The sequence below is a fragment of the Sciurus carolinensis genome, chromosome 4 (genome assembly GCF_902686445.1).
Source record: "Sciurus carolinensis chromosome 4, mSciCar1.2, whole genome shotgun sequence".
NCBI lineage: Eukaryota > Metazoa > Chordata > Mammalia > Rodentia > Sciuridae > Sciurus > Sciurus carolinensis.
The window spans coordinates 72,955,280-72,974,510 of record NC_062216.1 but is presented as its reverse complement, the minus strand read 5'-3'; the positions used below and the strand labels follow the sequence as shown (position 1 = coordinate 72,974,510).

The window sequence follows — 19,231 nt, the reverse complement described above, 5'->3', positions numbered from 1 at the left end:
AATTGATCTGTTTAAATTGTGTATGTCATCCTGATTCAGTTTGGGTAGATCATATGTCTCTACAAATTTGTCAATATCTTCAAGATTTTCTATTTTATTGGAATATAAATTTTCAAAATAGTTTCTAATTATCTTATGTATTTCAGTCATGTCTGTTGTGATATTTCCTTTTTCATCATGAATTTTAGTGATTTGAGTTTTCTCTTTCTCTTCGTTAATGTGGCTAAGGGTTTATCAATTTGATTTATTTTTTCAAACATCAAATGTTGTTCTTAATGAAGTACAGCTTATTAATATTTTATGTACACTAAATAGAACTTTCCCACTGTAAGTTGATAAAAATATTCCCCCAGGGTCTCTTATACATGTTTAAATACTTTTCTTTTACATATAATTGTACAGACTTTCTGGAGTTGAAATTGTAAAGGTGCGTACGATGTAAAGAAAAGTTTCACATTGTTTGGACAGCAAGTTGTCTCTCAGCATTATCACTGAAAAGGCTTTACCCCATCCCAGGGTCACCTTTGAAGTAAACAGGGTGCAGGTTTTGTTACTTATTCTATACTCTGTTCTGTTCTATTGTTTGTGTATCCTTAAAGCAATACTTACCTCTTTAGTTATTACAGCTTTATAGCATGTCTGAGTGAGTTTCCTTTAAAGATTACTTTAACTCCTTTAATTGTGTAGTTTTTCTTGCCTAGTGCATTAGTCATACTCGGTTGTATGCATTTCATATAAATTTTAGGAACCACTTTATATATTCAATGCCACTAAAAACATGATAGTATTTAGGTTCACATTGGATTTGGACTACACACGAATATGAAGATAATTGACTTACAAGGTATATGTCTAATTTCTCTCAGAGATTATACATAGCATTTTTGATGTTTAACCTAGGTGTTTTTGTGTTTGATGCTATTAATGTTTCTTTTGGTGAAATATCCTAGGAATGACTTCAATTTGTTTCACCTTTATTTTTTGTATGTGTGTAGGTGGGTTGGTTTTCCTTTTTTCTTTCTTTCATTTTATTTATTTATTTATGTTAATCCAATAATTCTGGAAAAGTTTTAAGGACAGTGTAAAATTCCCAGGTAATGGTAAACCAGATTTCCAAATGCCACTATTTTACTATATTCCCTCCTTCTGCCTCATTTATGCCTAAATATATCAAATCTTTCTGAATGACTAGTTATGAGTAGGTGGATAATATGTCCCATTACTCCTAAAATACTTTCAAAAATTCCATATGTAACCACTGTGCTTTGTCAGCAAATTCCAGCTTTGATATAATATGATTATATAGTGTATTAACCGTGTTCAGATTTTTACTAATTTTTCTACATATGATATTCACAGTAAAAAAAAAATGTATGGCGATGTGCTACATTCAATTCTATGTTTATTTATCTTTCTTACTATGAAATTCTTTTAATTTTCCTTTATATTCCATGATAATGATATTTTTGAAGAATACAAACCAATAATTTTACAAAAAGTTCTCATTTTGAGCTATGGCTATAAGCAAAATAAGTAAGTAATTTGTAAATTGATGTTTGAGTCTGTTCTACATAAATGAAATTTGACTTTGACTCTTTTCCAGAATAGAAATTTAAACTACGTATGTTAGAAAAGTTAATCACAAAACACACATCTTTCTTAACTTCATGCTATCATGTATAACTAAAAAGAACCAAAAATTTTTTTAAAATAGTGACCTTAAGTACCTAAAACTTGTAGAGTATTAGGAATGTTAGGTTCTCTCGTCATGTCTCTTAGTTCCCTGTTATATTTCCTATCCTTCTGTCTTTCTGTGCTTCACTCTGTATTTTCCCATGTTCTTCCACTTACTATTTCTCTTTTGCACTAATCTACAGTTTTGTCACACTTATCTTCTGGTTTCCTATTTTTAGCTACTGACTTTTTTATTATTTCTTTTTAGTTAACACATGACTCTCAAATATTTGTTGAATTTTTGTTATCATTTTTCTGCCAAGATGCACATCATGTCATTTAATACAACATTTGTTATATCAAAATTGTTTAAATTACCAATAAGGAAACACCAATACTAAATATATGAAAATATTTCTTTTTTTTCTCCTTTTTTACTATTTGTTTTCTGTCTAACCTCTTCTTTATGTGGTATTTTTGATGGATAGACACTGTACAGAAAAATCATACAAAAACCTTCAGAAAGGGCTTTATTTTGTTTCTTCCATGCAGTTTGTTTAGGTTAAATCACCTTAAATAAAAGCAATTAAAGTGGTTAGAAATTGGGTACCATCCCTGAAAGAAAACTCCACTTTTATTTCACAAAATATGATACAAGTTTTCTGGAGGTTTAACAGAATTCCTCCTCTTTGGTCCAAACTCAACTATGCTTGTGGACTAACAGGGAAATCAGTCAAACATGCTGAGATTTTCAGAGCCTCAACTACTACTGAATGACAAATGCCTCAAGGGTAAAATAGCTGATTTTAGTTTTTAGTTTTCTCTGAACTTGACTCCAAAATTCTTGCTGCCCTGGGAGCTGTGCAATGCTTTCAAACAGCACTGATATATTCCCACTTTCCTAAAGTCATTCCTAGAGGTGAGCATAAAACAAAAAGTCTAACCCAATGCAAAGCAGAAATTTCCATTAGAAGATCAGTTCTGAAGATATGAAGTTATTGTTCCTTAGAGTTTTCATCTCAGATGCCATCAGTAGATTATTGTCTAGTTTAATTCAGTTTCCCTTTCTCTAACCCCTTCTGTAGGAAACCAGACCCAGCTGCTGCCCCAGTGCAATGACTCCTGGTCTGACCCAGCAGGCTCTGCAGCCTCAGAGGGACACACTACCAACTGCTCAGGTGAGCAAGGCCCCAGCACAAGACCCTTCTCCTTCCCTGTGAAAACGCCCACTGACATGACCCTGCCTCTCCCCAGACAGCAGAGAGCTCCACCTGGTGGACGGTGGTGGTCGCTGTGCAGGGAGAGTGGAGATCCTGCAGCAGGGCTCCTGGGGCTCCATCTGTGATGACAGCTGAGACCTGAGTGACGCCCACGTGGTATGCAGGCAGCTGGGCTGTGGAGTGGCCCTGGAGGCCACCATCTCTGCGCACTTTGGAGAGGGGTCAGGGCCCATCTGGCTGGATGAGCTGAACTGCACAGGAGAGGAGGCCCACATGTGGCAGTGCCCTTCCCAGGGCTGGGGGCAGTACAACTGCAGGCACAAGGATGCAGGGGTCATCTGCTCAGGTCTGTGGTGCACACTGTGCACAGCCTGGGAGGGCATGGGAGGGCATGTAGGATGGCATCTGAGCCCTAGGGCAGGGGTCAGGCTGTTGCTGACAGGCAGAGGGAGAAGAGACTTTTCCCACAGTGCCTGTCCTTCCAGCAGAGAAGATGAGGTGCTTCCATTTCCTGCTGCGCACCTGAGCTTCTGCTCCTTCCTTCTCAGCCCTCTCTTCTGACACAATCATTCTCTACAGTGTCCATTTAAAGCAGTCCCCACCCTTCTGTTACCTGTAGGTGCTACGTCCTGAGCCACTGAATTAGTTTTCTATTTCTGCTCTAACAAATTACCATAGACTGAGTGACTCAACACAACACAAATTTATCATCTTACAGTGTGTAGGTTAGAAGTCTGACCTAGGTCTGTCTGGGCTACAGATAAGGTGTCAGCAGGTTGCATTCAGCTAAAGTTCTGGGAAGACTCCTGGGCTACAGATAAGGTGTCAGCAGGTTGCATTCAGCTAAAGTTCTGGGAAGACTCATTTCCTTCCTTTTGGCAGGTTCTAGAAGTTGCCTGCATTCCTTGGCTCCCGGCTGCTTCCTTCTTTGAACCAACAGTATCACAACCCTCTTACCTTAATTCCATGTTCACATCTCCCTCTGATGAGAGCCAGAAAGGATTTTCTGCTTTTGCAGATACAGGTCTAAGAATATGATTAGATTGGACTCACCCACTAATCAGGGATAGTCGATGAAAGAATTCTTTTCTTAATCATTTCTGAAAAGCCCTTTTGCAATGAGGTAAAATATTCACAGGCTCCCAAGATCAGGGAATGGACATATTTGTAGCTTCACTTTTCTGCCACCCCTCTGTTCACCCTTCTTTTCTAGGGTCTGTTAGATGGTTAGCCAGATAATAAATACTTTACTTTCTTTAGAGCCCCCAGGTTAGTGGTACTACCTGTTTATTTGCTAATATTACTTTGTGTGGAAACAGAAAGAGAGGTACAAGTTAGTAAAACAGGTTAGAGGGACAAAACTTCCAGTCTTCCACCTTGTGGGCACTTCCTCAGCAGAGTCAGCAATAAGCACTCACCACTTAGGAATAAAGAAAAAGCAACAGTAAGAATTGAATGCTCACTGTGCCCTGTTTTCCTCCTCTTACTTTTAGAGTTCCTGGCCCTCAGGTTGGTGAGCGAGGACCAGGAGTGTGCTGGGTGGCTGGAGGTGTTCTACAACCAGACCTGGGGCAGTGTCTGCCACAGCCCCATGGAAGCCATAACCTTGTCCTTGATCTGTAGACACCTTGGCTGTGGGGACACTGGGAGTCTGGATTTCTTGGTTCCTTCCCGGGAAGGTTCTAGATCCCGCTGGGTAGATGGAATCCGCTGTCGGAAAACTGATACCTCTCTCTGGCAGTGTCCTTCTGACCCCTGGAAACACCAATCTTGCTCTGCAAAGGAGGAAGCTTATATCACATGTACAGGTGACCTTCTGTCTGTTTCTGTTTGTTTGTCCTATGCCTGTAGATGGTTGTTAAGAAAGTTTCATATATTCAAACATAATGGATGAGTAGAAATAAGTCTGAAAAATGAATCCTGGATAGAGATTACTTGATCCACCTCTTGCAATCCTGTTTTAAAGGAAGACGTAAGGAAACCTGCGGTGATAGCAATTTATGTGAAAAGTGCCAGAGACTGAACTGAGCATGTGGGAGTATGAAGTTATACTCTGATAACTTTCTAAGCAATTAGCTAATGCAGTCTGAGGTTATGTTAAATAATATATATTTCCTTAGTGAGAGGGTGAATAATTGGACCTCAGATATACTTTGAGAAAAAGAGAAATCATATTTAGGTTGAAACCTAAAGGAGTAGAGGTCCATGAAGGAAGAAAGTAGACCATTTGATTAGTGTAAATACTGAGATGGGAGGAGCATGGTGACCTTGAAGTACTGATAAAATCCCATCATGAGCAGAGCAGAAGCATGTGGGAGAGAGACGCACGACTACCTGGATGAATAAGAAGACCTCAAGGCCTCTCCAAGGCATGGCCCCAATAATGCTCCTGCTGAAAAGCCATGCATTCATCTTCTCTGCACAGCGTGGGGAATTGCTGTGAGATGAGGAGACTGAACTACCCTTATTTCTTCTTGAATTCATCACCTCACAGTCCCAGTGGTGTTGGTTGATACTACCTCCTCTGAACCTTTATATTATAAACTAATATGCCCACTTCATCCCTCTCTCAGAAAACATTCTATGGAGCATACTGGAAATTGAAGCCTATCATCTTCTAATTTCTTAAGACCTATAAGGTTCCTTCCAGTTTCATGTTCTGACAAAAACCTGGTTGTCCTCTGAAAACAATGATGTCCTTATCATTTGAATGTTCTGCATTTCCCTTTCAACTTTTTTCTGGCCAAATCTTAGAATGTATCTCCTGCCTCTTATCATTTTTAACTATTTCTTTTCTTTTTCTCCATGTCCAGCTACTTGAAGCTTGACACATGAGGTGGCATCAGCTACCACTTCTGTTGGTGTCACTCTCTTCTGTTGCTCCCCCTCATCCAGGAAGGTTGCAGGACCAGGCTCACCAGACTCCTCTGTCTCCTGTTCCTGGTGCTGCCAGTATCCTTGAACACAACTGAGACAACATCCTGGCCTCTCCATTCCTGACTTTCTCCCTTTGAAGCACTCTCTCATGCTCCATCTCCATGTATGGCCACATCATTGACCATCACTAACTGTCCAGCTTGAGATCTTGATTCCTTCTCTGGCTGTTGCCTCTTCTCCTTATGGCGCATATTCTTGATGCTTCTTTTCCAGATATTTCATCCTCATGCAGATTCCAAATGTTTTCCCTTATCAGTTTCTCAGTGTTCCACTCTCCTCATGATTGCACAAGTTCCTCTTATCTTGATTAAACAACATGATGCCCCATTATAATCATGCCCCTTCAAGTACACTCAATTCTCTGGTCTCTTCTATCAGTCAAAGATAAGAATAATATCACCACTCCATTAATCCCATCAGGGGGGATTAATGCACTGGTTGAATTAAGACTCTCATAACCCAATCATTTCTCCTCTAAAACTTCTTGCACAGTCTCATCAGCAGCTTTTGGGGGACACCTCACTTCCAAACCATAACATCTACCGAGGCTTGAGCAGGGCTAGGTCATAGCTACAGTAAGGTACAACCTCACTCAGTGGCTGGAGGTGTAGCTCAGTGGCAATGCACAGCCAACATGTTGGAAGTTCTTGGCTTAATCAACATCATAACTCAGAAAGAAGAAAATAAATAAAAGCAGTAACTACTACATGAACGTGAACCATAAATCAGTTATAAAAATATAGTTATCATCAACTAAACTCAAAGTAACAATAGATAAGGGGAAGAATAAATGTAGAATGAACAAGAAAGTAAATTAATAAAAGGAAAATTAATTTGTAAAGGAAAACTGCAAAAGGAAAAGACAAAAGGAAGAAGGAATGGGAATAAAAATGAGAATAAAACTATTTCATAGACTGAAAAGTTGAGAAAAAAGAGACAAAATCTGTTTAAAGAATTTTAAAATGCATTAACTACATAGTAGTAATGAAAATATAATAATGTAGATATTAAAAAGAAAAACTGTGTCAAATTTCCTCCCAGACAAAATACTTACACGTAAACACCTTTTTCTGGTCTTGGAGTTAGTAGGCTAAAAACAAAACCAATTGTAGTTCCTTTAAGTTCCCATTAAAATGAGCAAAGAATTGGTGTGATAAACTGGCTGCTCCATGCTCCTCATATCCTACCATGGAGGTTAAGTGACTGTCGATGGAACCGGCCATCTTCATGATACAGGGGTTCTGTTTGCATACTTGGGGACACAGCAGAAGTCAAAGTCACCAAGTGACACAGTCACCACAGTGATTTGTGGACCCAGCTGGATGCTCCAGAGGCCTCATGCCCATGGGGCTATGCCAGTGTCCTAGCCATGGTGAATCCCTGGAAGGCCTGTGAAAAGTGGTGTAAGCAATCAAACCACTGAGCTCCACCTTGGAGATGGGTCCAATCACCAGATGTGGTCTCTGGGCTCTCAGACCTGGCCTCCATGTGCAACCACATAAGACTGGAATCACTCCTATCCACATAGAAAAGGACCACGCACCCATGAGTTCTCTAGTCCCTTCTCTGCCACTATCTCAGTATGTTTGTGGCAGTCACTCTTCCTATCTGAGACTGCACAGTGCTCACTTCTTCCACCCAGTCACTGTGGAGGAGTGACCAGGGACCCTGAATTATGATCAATCCATATATTATAATTCCAGAGAAGTTTAAGCCCTACAATAGGCTCCTTTTCAAGATGGCCCCTGGTTATAGCATCTGAGCGCTTCCTGAGCAATGTGATGACTTCCTTCTCTAAAACTCTTGTGTGGGAGGAGTCCCTCTCAGAACAATTCCCCAAACTTGATCTAAAGCTTATAAGAACCACAGGTGAGACTGCTGGTCTGCTGACACTATCTGGGTTGTCTGCACTCTCCAGCTTACCTTATGCTTGCAGGTTGCCTCCCTCACCAGGCAGCTGGAGTTGAACTTGTGTATTAGTTTGTACTTTTCTCTGAGATGCTTTAGTGCTTCCCCATATCATTAAGATTTCTCATCATTTCTTTATTGGTTCCCAGTTTCTTCCTCTTTCTCTCCTCAGAATACAGTTTCCCCTTTGTTTCCTGACTCTTTTTACTCACAGTGGCAAAAAAAAGGGTACTTCTATTCTGCTATTTGTCTCCTCATCGAGAACTCCTGGCCGGATGTCCAAGCATAGATTAGATATATTTGGAGGAACAAGTAACATTCTATGATTCCTAGTGGCAATTGGGCAATGTTAATATCTGACATCATCTATTTGGGGAGGTTGCCCAATCTACCTAAAGTGAACACAAATTTGAAATTAAATATCCATATTTGAACTGTGAAGCCCAGAATTATTAGTGAAATATACTGGTTAATTATGGTTTGTCTTATGATTCATTCATTTTTCAGTCTCAATGCCTATATCGTTACACTTTTTTCCTGGATTCATGGCTGACACCTGAGACTTCTGATAATCTCATCCTTATTTCCTACTCCATCCCCTGTGCGCTGATCCTTCCAAAGTTCAGGCCTTTGTACTCAAGTATTTGTGCTTTATCACAAATTCAGCTTTACAATAGCTCTTACAAATCATTAAGAAAAAGAAACTTTCAAATCCTGGCATTTCTCAAATTGTTTTGTTACATCATATGCAGAACTCTACCAATAACAAGCTTAACTCTGATAGGACCTACATAATAACTTCTATCTGAGACTACTCACTAGATTACATTGTGTAAATTCCATTTCTTATTTTTTTACAATTAATTCTCCTACATATTATGGTAGGAACTGAGGTTTAGCTGCTGCCCTAGTATAATGAATGACTCCATGTCTTACCCAGCAAACCCTGCATTCTGAAAGTAGATGCTGCCAACTGCTTGGTTGAAGGAGGAAATACCACAGAAGAAGAAAACCCTTCTCACTCTCTTTGTAAATACAACCATTGACATGATTCTCTCTCCTCAGAGACCCCAAAACTGCGCCTGGTGAACGGGGGCAGTCGCTGTGCAGGCAGAGTGGACATCCTTCACCAGCATTCCTGGGGAACTATCTGTGATTACAGCTGGAACCTGAGTGAGGCCCACGTGGTGTGCAGACAGCTGGGCTGTGGAGTGGCCTTCAATGCCATGTCCCATGCACACTTTGGGGAGGGATCAGGGCCCTTTTGGCTGGAGAATCCAAAGTGCACAGGAGAGGAGTCCCATCTGTGGAAGTGCCCCTCAGAGGGCAGGGGCCAAAGCAACTGCTCACACAGTGAGGATGCAGGAGTCATTTGCTCAGGTATGGCCAGTCAATTCCCCAGTGTAGTGGAAAATGAAAAATTCTAAGGAAATGAGTGTCTTACCCTTGGGGCAATAGGAGATGAATGGTCCAGAGAGGACAGAGAGGTTCTTTCATAGACCCTGAGTGTTTGAAATAGCTGTAGATGATGGGCTTCATTTTCTTTCCCTCTAGCAAACATCAAATATTGTCCTTTCCTTTCTCAACTCTCTTTCTTGACAAGATAAGTTTTTTGGAGGATCATTCCACTTAAAATCAATCTTCATAATTTTGTTTCTCTAATTTACAGTTTTTAGGATTACATATAAATTACCACATACACTGTTTGCAGCACTTTTCAAAAGATAGACAAGAATGAAGCTCTACTTTCCTCAGTTGAATTGAGTGTTTGTATATGTATAGCCAGAGATATTTTTGCACTGGTTAATAGACATATGGGAACAGGGATGGGATTAAACACATCACAGGGGAATTTATGGATTCCTGCAAATTTGTGATTCTCCCTTCCAGATTCAGACATCAGAATTCTTGACAATTCTGAGTCACAGGTTCTCCTTCTACCATTACTACAGTAGATTCTCTCTACATTTCTTTTTCAAGTAACTTCTGTATAAACTCATATCAGGAGGTGAATTTAACACTGTGCTGCCAGATCAATGTGGAAGCAATAAAATATTAATGCATATTTATTATTGCAAGTGCTTATGTAGTTTAGGACACAGCATGAAGAAAGTTACATCCTTCTTAGGAAATGGAAAGGTAATTAAGAACAGACCTTAGACTTGAAACTCAATACTAGGCTGGTGCCCAACAGAGCCCAACAGCCCTTGTCCCCATGCTAGTAACCTGAGACTGTGACCATGGATCTGTGTTTAGTTGAGCAGCAATGAGACTGTCTCCACCACCACTCCTCCAACCTACCTTGACAGAGGAAAATCAAGACTCCACTTGCTAAGGAGCAGGACACAAGAGTAGAAACATGATTTTGTCTTAGAACACAATGCCAGGACCACCATGACTATCCTCAGCACTTTAGGAATTAGAGGCCTCAAATGTAGGAAAGAGCTCATAGAGAAAGCAAGACTTGTGTGCTGGTGAGACAGACTCAACAAGAACCTGTGGTTGGTTCCAGGAGTCTTGAACCTTGAGTCCACCTCAACAGTAGGCAGTTCATGGCATTGAGGGACTTGATCCCTTCCCAGTTCTGTGTTGTCCTAGCAGGCTGTGGCCTCAGGTTGTGCAATACATTGCAGCACTGGTGGCCACAGGACCACCCACTTCATTCTTCCCCAAAGCCCCAGGCAGGACACTATGGGAAGAGTAGAGAGTTAAGTCTCTGCTTGGAAGTGAAAAGTTAGTTGGGCACACAGATTTGACCTGGACCCTTGGGCTCTTTATTATAATATAGCTCTCAAAGGTGAAAGATAAAGAGTGTCAAGAGAATAGAAACAAACAACACATAAGGGTGTTGTTATGGTTTGGATGTGAGCTGGTCCCCAAAAGCTCAAGCCTGAGACAATGCAATAAGGTTCAGAGGAGAAATGATTGGGTTGTGGAATCTTAATTCAATCAGTGATTTAATCCCCTGATAGGGATTAACTGAGTGGTAACTGAAGTGGTAGGGGCAGCTGGAGGAGATGAGAACTGGGGTATATATTTGTATCTGGCGAGTAGAGTCTCTCTCTGCTTCCTGATCTCATATGAGCTGCTTCCCTCTGCCACACACTCCACCACGATGTTCAACCTCACCTCAAGCCCCAAGGAATGCAGTCTGCCTTCTACAGACTAAGACGTCTGAAACTGTGACCCTCAAATAAACTTTTCCTCCTTTAAAGTTGTTCTGATTAGATCCTTTAAACACAGCAATGAAAAAACTGACTAAAACAGGTGTCCTAAATTCACCTGACAGTAAACTTCTCAACAGTAAACATACAGACCAGAAGTGAGTGTCATGAGGCTTTCATAGAACTGAAAGAAAAAATCTCTGCCAATCAAAAATACAGAACACAGCAAAGCTATCCTTTACAAACAACAGAAATACAAAGACATTATCAGATAGGCCCCCCACAAAATTACCACGTAATACAGCAATCCACTGCTAAGCATTTATGCAAAGGAAATGAAATCAGAATGTTGAAGAGACATCTGTACTCCCATGTTTATAGTGGCAATACTGATAGTACCTAAGAAATGGAAATAATCTAAGTGTCCACAACTAAGAAATGGATAAATAAAATGAAGTACATTTATACAATGAAATACTCTTTGAGCCCCCCAAAAAAGAAATGAAATCCTTTCATTTACTGCACTATGCATGGACCTGAAGATCATTAGCTGAAGTGAAATAAATCAGGCAAAGAAAGGTAAGCGCTTTATAATCTTACTATATGGCAAATTCGAAAGAGTTGATCTCACAAAAGTTTAGAAGTTTAGAAGTTTAGAATAGAATTGTGATTACCATAGGCTGGAAAGTGTAGAGGTTAGAAATGGAAGAAATTGGCAATCCAAGATGGCAGACTAGAGGGTGACTGCATCTCCTGTCGCTCCAGAACCCAGGATTCAAGAAGGGGAGGCATTGAGAGACTCGGACTAACATAGAGCCACAGGGTGAGTCTCCCCCACCGGGTGAAGCTCAGCAAGGGCAGCAGGCCCGGAAAGGGGCGGCTTCTCAGAGCAGGGCAGGGCAGCTAGAGTCTTCCCCAGGCAGCCCTGCTTCTTCCGGCAGCAGGCATCTTCCACGGCCAGCTTCTTGGAGCAAGCTGCCCAGTGAGAGCCTTTCTGCACAGAGCCAGCTCCAAGTCCCAGAGCCAGCAGTGAACTCCAGCCCACAGGCAGCCTCTGGGACCAGGGCAGGGCAGCCAGAGACTTCTCCAAGCAGCCTTGCTCCCTCCGGCGACAGGCTCCTTCCATGGCCAGCTTCTCGGAGCAGACAGCCAGTGAGAGCCTTTCCACACAGAGCCAGCTCCAAGCCCTGGAACCAGTAGCAGGCTAGGGGCAGCTTTCTTTGGAAGCACTGCATTATCAAGTTCCTCCAAGACTTCAGGCTACTGAAGGCTGAGAGGTGATATACTGGAAATCTACAGGAACACTATAAGCCAATAGAGGAAATCTGCAATATCTCAGAGTCCCACTGATATCTGACCAATATGAGAAAACAAGGGAAGAAAATGTCCCAAACAAACCTAGATACTACATCAATAAAACTCAACGACAGCACAGCAGAAGAAATGTCAGAAAGGGAGTTCAGAATGTACATAATTAAAACGATCAGGGAAGCAAATGAGGAGATGAAAGAGCAAAGGCAGGCATTGAAGGAGGAGATGAAAGAGCAAATGCAGGCATTAAATGATCGCACCAATCAACAGTTAAAAGACTAAATACGGGAAGCAAGAGATCATTTCAATAAAGAGTTAGAGATATTGAAAAAAAAACAAACAGAAATCCTTGAAATGAAGGAAACAATAAACCAAGTTAAAAACTCCATAGAAAGCATAACCAGTAGGATAGAACACCTGGAAGGCAGAACCTCAGACATTGAAGACAAAATATATAACCTTGAAAACAAAGTTGAACAGAGAAGATGGTAAGAAATCATGAACAAAATCTATAAGAATTATGTGATATCATGAAAAGGTCAAATTTAAGAATTATTGGGATTGAGGAAGGCACAGAGAAACAAACCAAAAGAATGAACAATCTATTCAATGAAATAATATCAGAAAATTTCCCAAATCTGAAGAATGAAATGGAAAACCAAGTACAAGAGGCTTACAGGACTCCAAATATACAAAATTACAACAGACCCACACCAAGGCACATTATTATGAAAATACCTAACATACAAAATAAAGACAGAATTTTAAAGACTGTGAGAGAAAAGAATCAAATTACATTCAGAGGGAAACCAATAAGAATATCAGCAGATTTTTCAATCCAGACTATAAAAGCTAGAAGGGCCTGGAACAACATTTACCAAGCCCTGAAAGAAAACGGATGCCAACCGAGAATCTTACACTCAGCAAAACTTACTTTCAGATTTGACAATGAAATAAGATCCTTCCATGATAAACAAAAGCTAAAGGAATTTACAAAAAGAAAGCCGGCATTACAGAACATTCTCAAGAACATATTCCATGAGGAAGCGATGAAAAACAATGATGCAAATCAGCAACGGGAGGAATTAGCCTAAAGGAATAGTCAAATAAAGGAGAAACCAAATCATGTCAAAAAACAAAAATGAGTCAAATGATTGGGAATACAAATCATATCACAATAATAACCCTGAATGTTAATGGCCTGAAATCATCAATCAAAAGACATAGACTGGCAGATTGGATTAAAAAGAAAAATCCAACAATATGCTGCCTGCAAGAGACTCATCTCATAGAAAGGGATACTCATAGACTAAAGGTGAAAGGATGGGGAAAAACATACCATGCACACGGACACAGCAAAAAAGCTGGAGTATCCATCCTCATTTCAGAAAACTAGTCAGAACTAGTCAGAAGGGATAAAGAAGGACATTACATACTGCTTAAGGGAAGCATAAATCAGCAAGACATAACAATCATAAATATCTATGCTCCGAACATTGGCTCATCTATGTACGTCAAACAAATCCTTCCTAATTCCAGAAATCAAATAGACCACAACACAATAATACTAGGCAATTTTAACACACCTCTCTCACCACTGGATAGATCTTCCAAACAAAAATTGAATAAAGAAACCATAGATCTCAATAACACAATCAACAATTTAGACTTAACGGACATATATAGAATATACCATCCAACAAAGAACAAATACACTTTCTTCTCAGCAGCACATGGACCCTTCTCTAAAATAGACCATATTTTATGCCACAAAGCCACTGTTAGCAAATACAAGAAGATAGAGATACTACCTTGTATTCTATCAGATCATAATAGATTGAAATTAGAAATAAATGACAGAATAAAAAACAGAAACGTCTCCAAAATCTGGAGCTTAAATAATACACTATTATATGATGAATGGATAACAGAAGACATCAGGAGAGAAATAAAAAATTCTTAGAAGTAAACGAGAACAAAGACACATCATATCAAAATCTCTGGGACACTATGAAAGCAGTACTTAGAGGAAGAATTACTTCATGGAGCGCATTCAACAAAAGAAGTATAAATCAACAAATAAATGAGTTAACACTACAGCTCAAAGCCCTAGAAAAAGAAGAGCAGACCAACACCAAAAGTAGTAGAAGACAGGAAATAGTTAAAATCAGAGCCAAAATCAACAAAACTGAAACAAAAGAAACAATCGGAAAAATTAACAAAATAAATAGTTGGTTCTTTGAAAAAAATAAACAAAATTGATAAACCCTTAGCCACACTAACAAAGAGAAAGAGGGAGAAAACTCAAATTACTAAAATTTGGAATGAACAAGGAAATATCACAACAGACATGATTGAAATACAAAACATAATTAGAAGCTATTTTGAAAATCTATACTCCAACAAAACAGAAAACCTCGAATGTTGGGGGCTATGCCATGCAGACTTCGCCAAGATGGCGCCTGGCAGCCAGCCAGAAGTTGTTTTGGTCACATTGGCAGTGAGGAGGTTAATTAACATAAGCACACTCAGGTGATTTGTCATTGGCCGTATTCAATTAAGTCCATGCATACAATGCATGCACAGGTGTTCTCGAGTGCTCCTGATCGTGCCTGCTCGTTTTGACCTTTACCATGATTGGGCAGCTGGCTCCTCACCTGATCTTCACATAATTTGCGTCAGCCCTACCCTTCACCTCCTGGCGGGGATATAGCCGGCTCTCCCTGAGTGCCAGGGTTCCAAGTTCAAGGTTCCGGTTCCCGGGTTTCCTAATCTACAATAAACCATTCGGAATTCAATAGCCTCGCTATTCGTTTGTCTCCCGTGCCAAATTGACTCCGCTGGATGGCGTCACTCGAAGACATCAACAAGTTTCTAGAGACATATGAATTACCTAAACTGAACAAGGAGGATATACAACTTAAATAAATCAATATATAAATATATACAACTTAAATATATACAACTTAAATAAATCAATTTCAAGCAATAAAATAGAAGAGGTCATCAAAAGCCTACCAACAAAGAAAAGTCCGGGACCAGATGGGTTCTCAGCCGAGTTCCACAAAACCTTTAAAGAAGAGCTCATCCAATATTCCTCAAAGTATTCCATGAAATAGAAGAGGAGGGAACCCTCCCAAACTCATTCTATGAAGCCAATATCACCCTGATACCTAAACCAGACAGAGACACATCGAGGAAAGAAAATTTCAGACCAATATCCTTAATGAACATCGACGCAAAAATTCTCGGGTTCAAGATGGCGGACTAGAGGGCGGCTGCATTTCATGTTGCTCCAGGACTCAAGATTCAAAAGAGGAGATAGTGACTTGGGACCAACTCAAAGCCGCCGGGTGAGTTTCTCCCATAGGGGAGGTGTCCCGGATGGGGCAGTAGCCCCGGAACGCAGAGAACTTTGTGAAGTAGAGTGACTTGGCGAGACGCACCTCCCCCGCCAGAGCAGTAAATACGGACAGCGAAGCGGAGTGAAAAATGGCGGATTGAAGTTTCCAGGACTGCGGGCAGCTTCTCTAACCTAAGGAGACTCGTCTGCGAAGGGTGAGGCTCCCAAGCCCAGAAGGGAGGTCTGGGCCCCTGGGAACGTTGCCTGCGAAGGCTGCACTGCCCAGGCGGCAAGACACACCTCCCCTGCTGGAGCAGTGAACTCAGAAAGCGGGAAACTTTGCAAAGGAGGTTGTGCGACACACCGCTTGGTTTTGAAGCTATCTGCCAGGGCTCCAGCGGCTGCCAGAGAAAGAGTGGCTGCCAGAGAAAGAGAACGTTGCCTGCGAAGGCTGCCCTGCCCAGGCGGCGAGTTGTTTGGATCCAGCAACCGCCTGAGCAACGGGGAGGGGACTGCCCAGAGGAGGTGGAGGTACACAGTGAGTGGCTTGGTCTCCAAGCGCCCACACAGAGCACCGGGTGGCTGTCTGGAGGAAGAGACGAGCGACGGGTCACTGGGGCTTGGAACATATGTACGAGGCTCCAAGTGACTGGTCAGAGGGCGGGTTGCATAGCCAGGCGATTAGGTGCATAGCAAGGTCCGGTCCAGGGACCTAGGCACCTTTTCTTGAATGAACTACACAGAGACAAGCTGAGGGGCGAAGTGAAGGTTCCAGGACTTCGGGCAGCTTCTCTAAGAAGGGACAACCTAAGGAGACTCGTCTACAAAGGGTGAGGCTCCCAGGCCCAGGAGAGCTACACAGAGACCAGCTGAGGGTGGAGCGAAGGTTCCAGGACTTCGGGCAGCTTCTCTGAGGAGGGGCCACCTAAGGAGACTCGTCTGCAAAGGGCAGGGCTCCCAAGCCCAGGAGGTAGGTCCAGGCCCCTGGAAACGTTGCTTGGGAAGGCTGCCCTGCCCAGGCGGTAGTTGTGGACTGAGGGGAACCTCTAGGAGGGGAACTGACTAGCGAGACCTCCCCACCGGGTGGGTCTTCCCCGCCGAGTGAGGTTTTCCCACAAAGACGGTAAAACCAGAGACACAGGCCAAAACAGGCATTGCCTCAGCCCGCAGTCTAGTTCCCCTTTGGATGACCATTGGTCAACAAGTAGAGGCACCTCTGCCCTCTAGCAGGGAATATACCCCACCTGAAGACCACCACCCCTAGAGAGGCAGCTACCTAGGGGAACACCGAAGTATCAACTTCCTCTAAGACTTCAGGCTACTGAAGGATAAGAGGGGATACACTAGCAATCTTCAGGGACATTATAAGTCAATAGAGGAAATCTGCAACATCTCTGCAGTCCACTGATACCTGAACAATATGAGAAAACAAGGGAAGAAAATGCCTCAAACAAATCTGGATGTTATATCAATAAAATCCAATGACAGCATGGCAGAAGAAATGTCAGAAAGGGAGTTCAGAATGTACATAATCAACATGATAAGGGAAGCAAACGATGAAATGAAAGAGCAAATGCAGGCATTGAATGAACGCACCAATAGACAGTTAAAAGAGCAAATACAGGAAGCAAAAGACCATTTCAATAAAGAGTTAGAGATATTGAAAAAAAACCAAACAGAAATCCTTGAAATGAAGGAAACAATAAACCAAATTAAGAACTCCATAGAAAGCACAACCAATAGGATAGAACACCTGGAAGGCAGAACCTCAGATATTGAAGACAAAATATTTAACCTCGAAAACAAAGTCGAACAAACAGAGAAGATGGTAAGAAATCATGAACAGAATCTCCAAGAACTATGGGATATCATGAAAAGGCCAAATTTGAGAATTATTGGGATTGAGGAAGGCTTAGAGAAACAAACCAAAGGAATGAACAACCTATTCAATGAGATAATTTCAGAAAATTTCCCAAATCTGAAGAACGAAATGGAAAATCAAGTTCAAGAGGCTTACAGGACTCCAAATACACAAAATTACAACAGATTCACAATGAGGCACATTATAATGAAAATACCTAACATACAAAATAAAGACAGAATCTTAAAGGCTGTGAGAGAAAAGAACCAAATTACATTCAGGGGGAAGCCAATACGGATATCAGCAGATTTCTCAGTCCAGACCCTAAAATCTAGAAGGGCCTGGAATAACATTTTTCAAGCCCTAAAAGAAGGATGTCAACCAAGAATCTTATACCCAGCAAAACTTACCTTCAGATTTGACGACGAAATAAAATCCTTCCATGATAAACAAAAGCTAAAAGAATATACAAAAAGAAAGCCAGCATTACAGAACATTCTCAGCAAAATACCATGAAGAAGATATGAAAAACAAAGAAGCAAATCAGCAAAGGGAGGAGATATCCTAAAGGAACTCTCAAATAAAGAGGAACCAAGTTGTGTCAAAAATAAGCAAATAAATGAATAAAATGAGTCAAATGACTGGGAATACAAATCATATCTCAATAATAACCCTGAATATTAACGGCCTGAATTCATCAATCAAAAGATATAGACTGGCAGATTGGATAAAAAAGAAAGATCCAACAATATGTTGCCTGCAAGAGACTCATCTCTTAGAAAGAGATACCCATAGACTAAAGGTGAAAGGATGGGAAAAAACTTACCATGCACATGGACCCAGCAAAAAAGCTGGGGTATCCATCCTCATTTCAGATAAAGTGGACTTCAAGCCAAAGTTAATCAGAAGGGATAAAGAAGGACATTTCATAATGCTTAAGGGAACCATAAATCAGCAAGACATAACAATCATAAATAATCTATGCCCCAAACAGTGGCTCACCCATGTATGTCAAACAAATCCTTCTCAATCTCAGAAACCAAATAGACCACAATACAATAATACTAGGTGATTTTAACACGCCTCTCTCACCACTGGACAGATCTTCCAAACAAAAATTGAACAAAGAAACCATAGATCTCAATAACACAATCAATAATTTAGACTTAACAGACATTTATAGAATATACCATCCAACGAAGAGTGAATACACTTTCTTCTCAGCAGCACATGGATCCTTCTCTAAAATAGACCATATATTATGCCACAAAGCTAATGTCAGCAAATACAAGAAGATAGAGACACTTCCTTGTACTTTTATCAGACCATAATGGAATGAAACTAGAAATAAATGAAAAAGCAAAAAACAGAAATTACTCCAACACCTGGAGATTAAACAATATGCTATTATATGAGGAATGGATAACAGAAGATATTAGGAAGGAAATTAAAAAATTCTTAGAGGTAAACGAGAACAAAGAAACATCGTATCAAAATCTCTGGGACACTATGAAAGTGGTACTTAGAAGAAGATTTATTTCATGGAGCGCATTTAATAAAAGAAGTAAAACTCAAAAAATAAATGACCTAACACTACAGCTCAAAGCCCTAGAAAAAGAAGAACAGACCAACACCAAAAGTAGTAGAAGACAGGAAATAGTTAAACTCAGAGCTGAAATCAACGAAATTGAAACGAAAGAAACAATACAAAAAATTGACAAAATAAATAGTTGGTTCTTCGAAAAAATAAACAAAATTGATAAACCTTTAGCCACACTAACAAAGAGAAGACGAGAGAAAACCCAAATCACCA

The 19,231-nt window shown here is 40.7% G+C and overlaps 1 pseudogene; it reads left to right on the top strand.

Moving 5' to 3' along the window:
- The window catches only part of LOC124982748 (antigen WC1.1-like), a 78,595-nt pseudogene that overhangs the window by 19,862 nt on the left and 39,502 nt on the right, over positions 1 to 19,231 (top strand).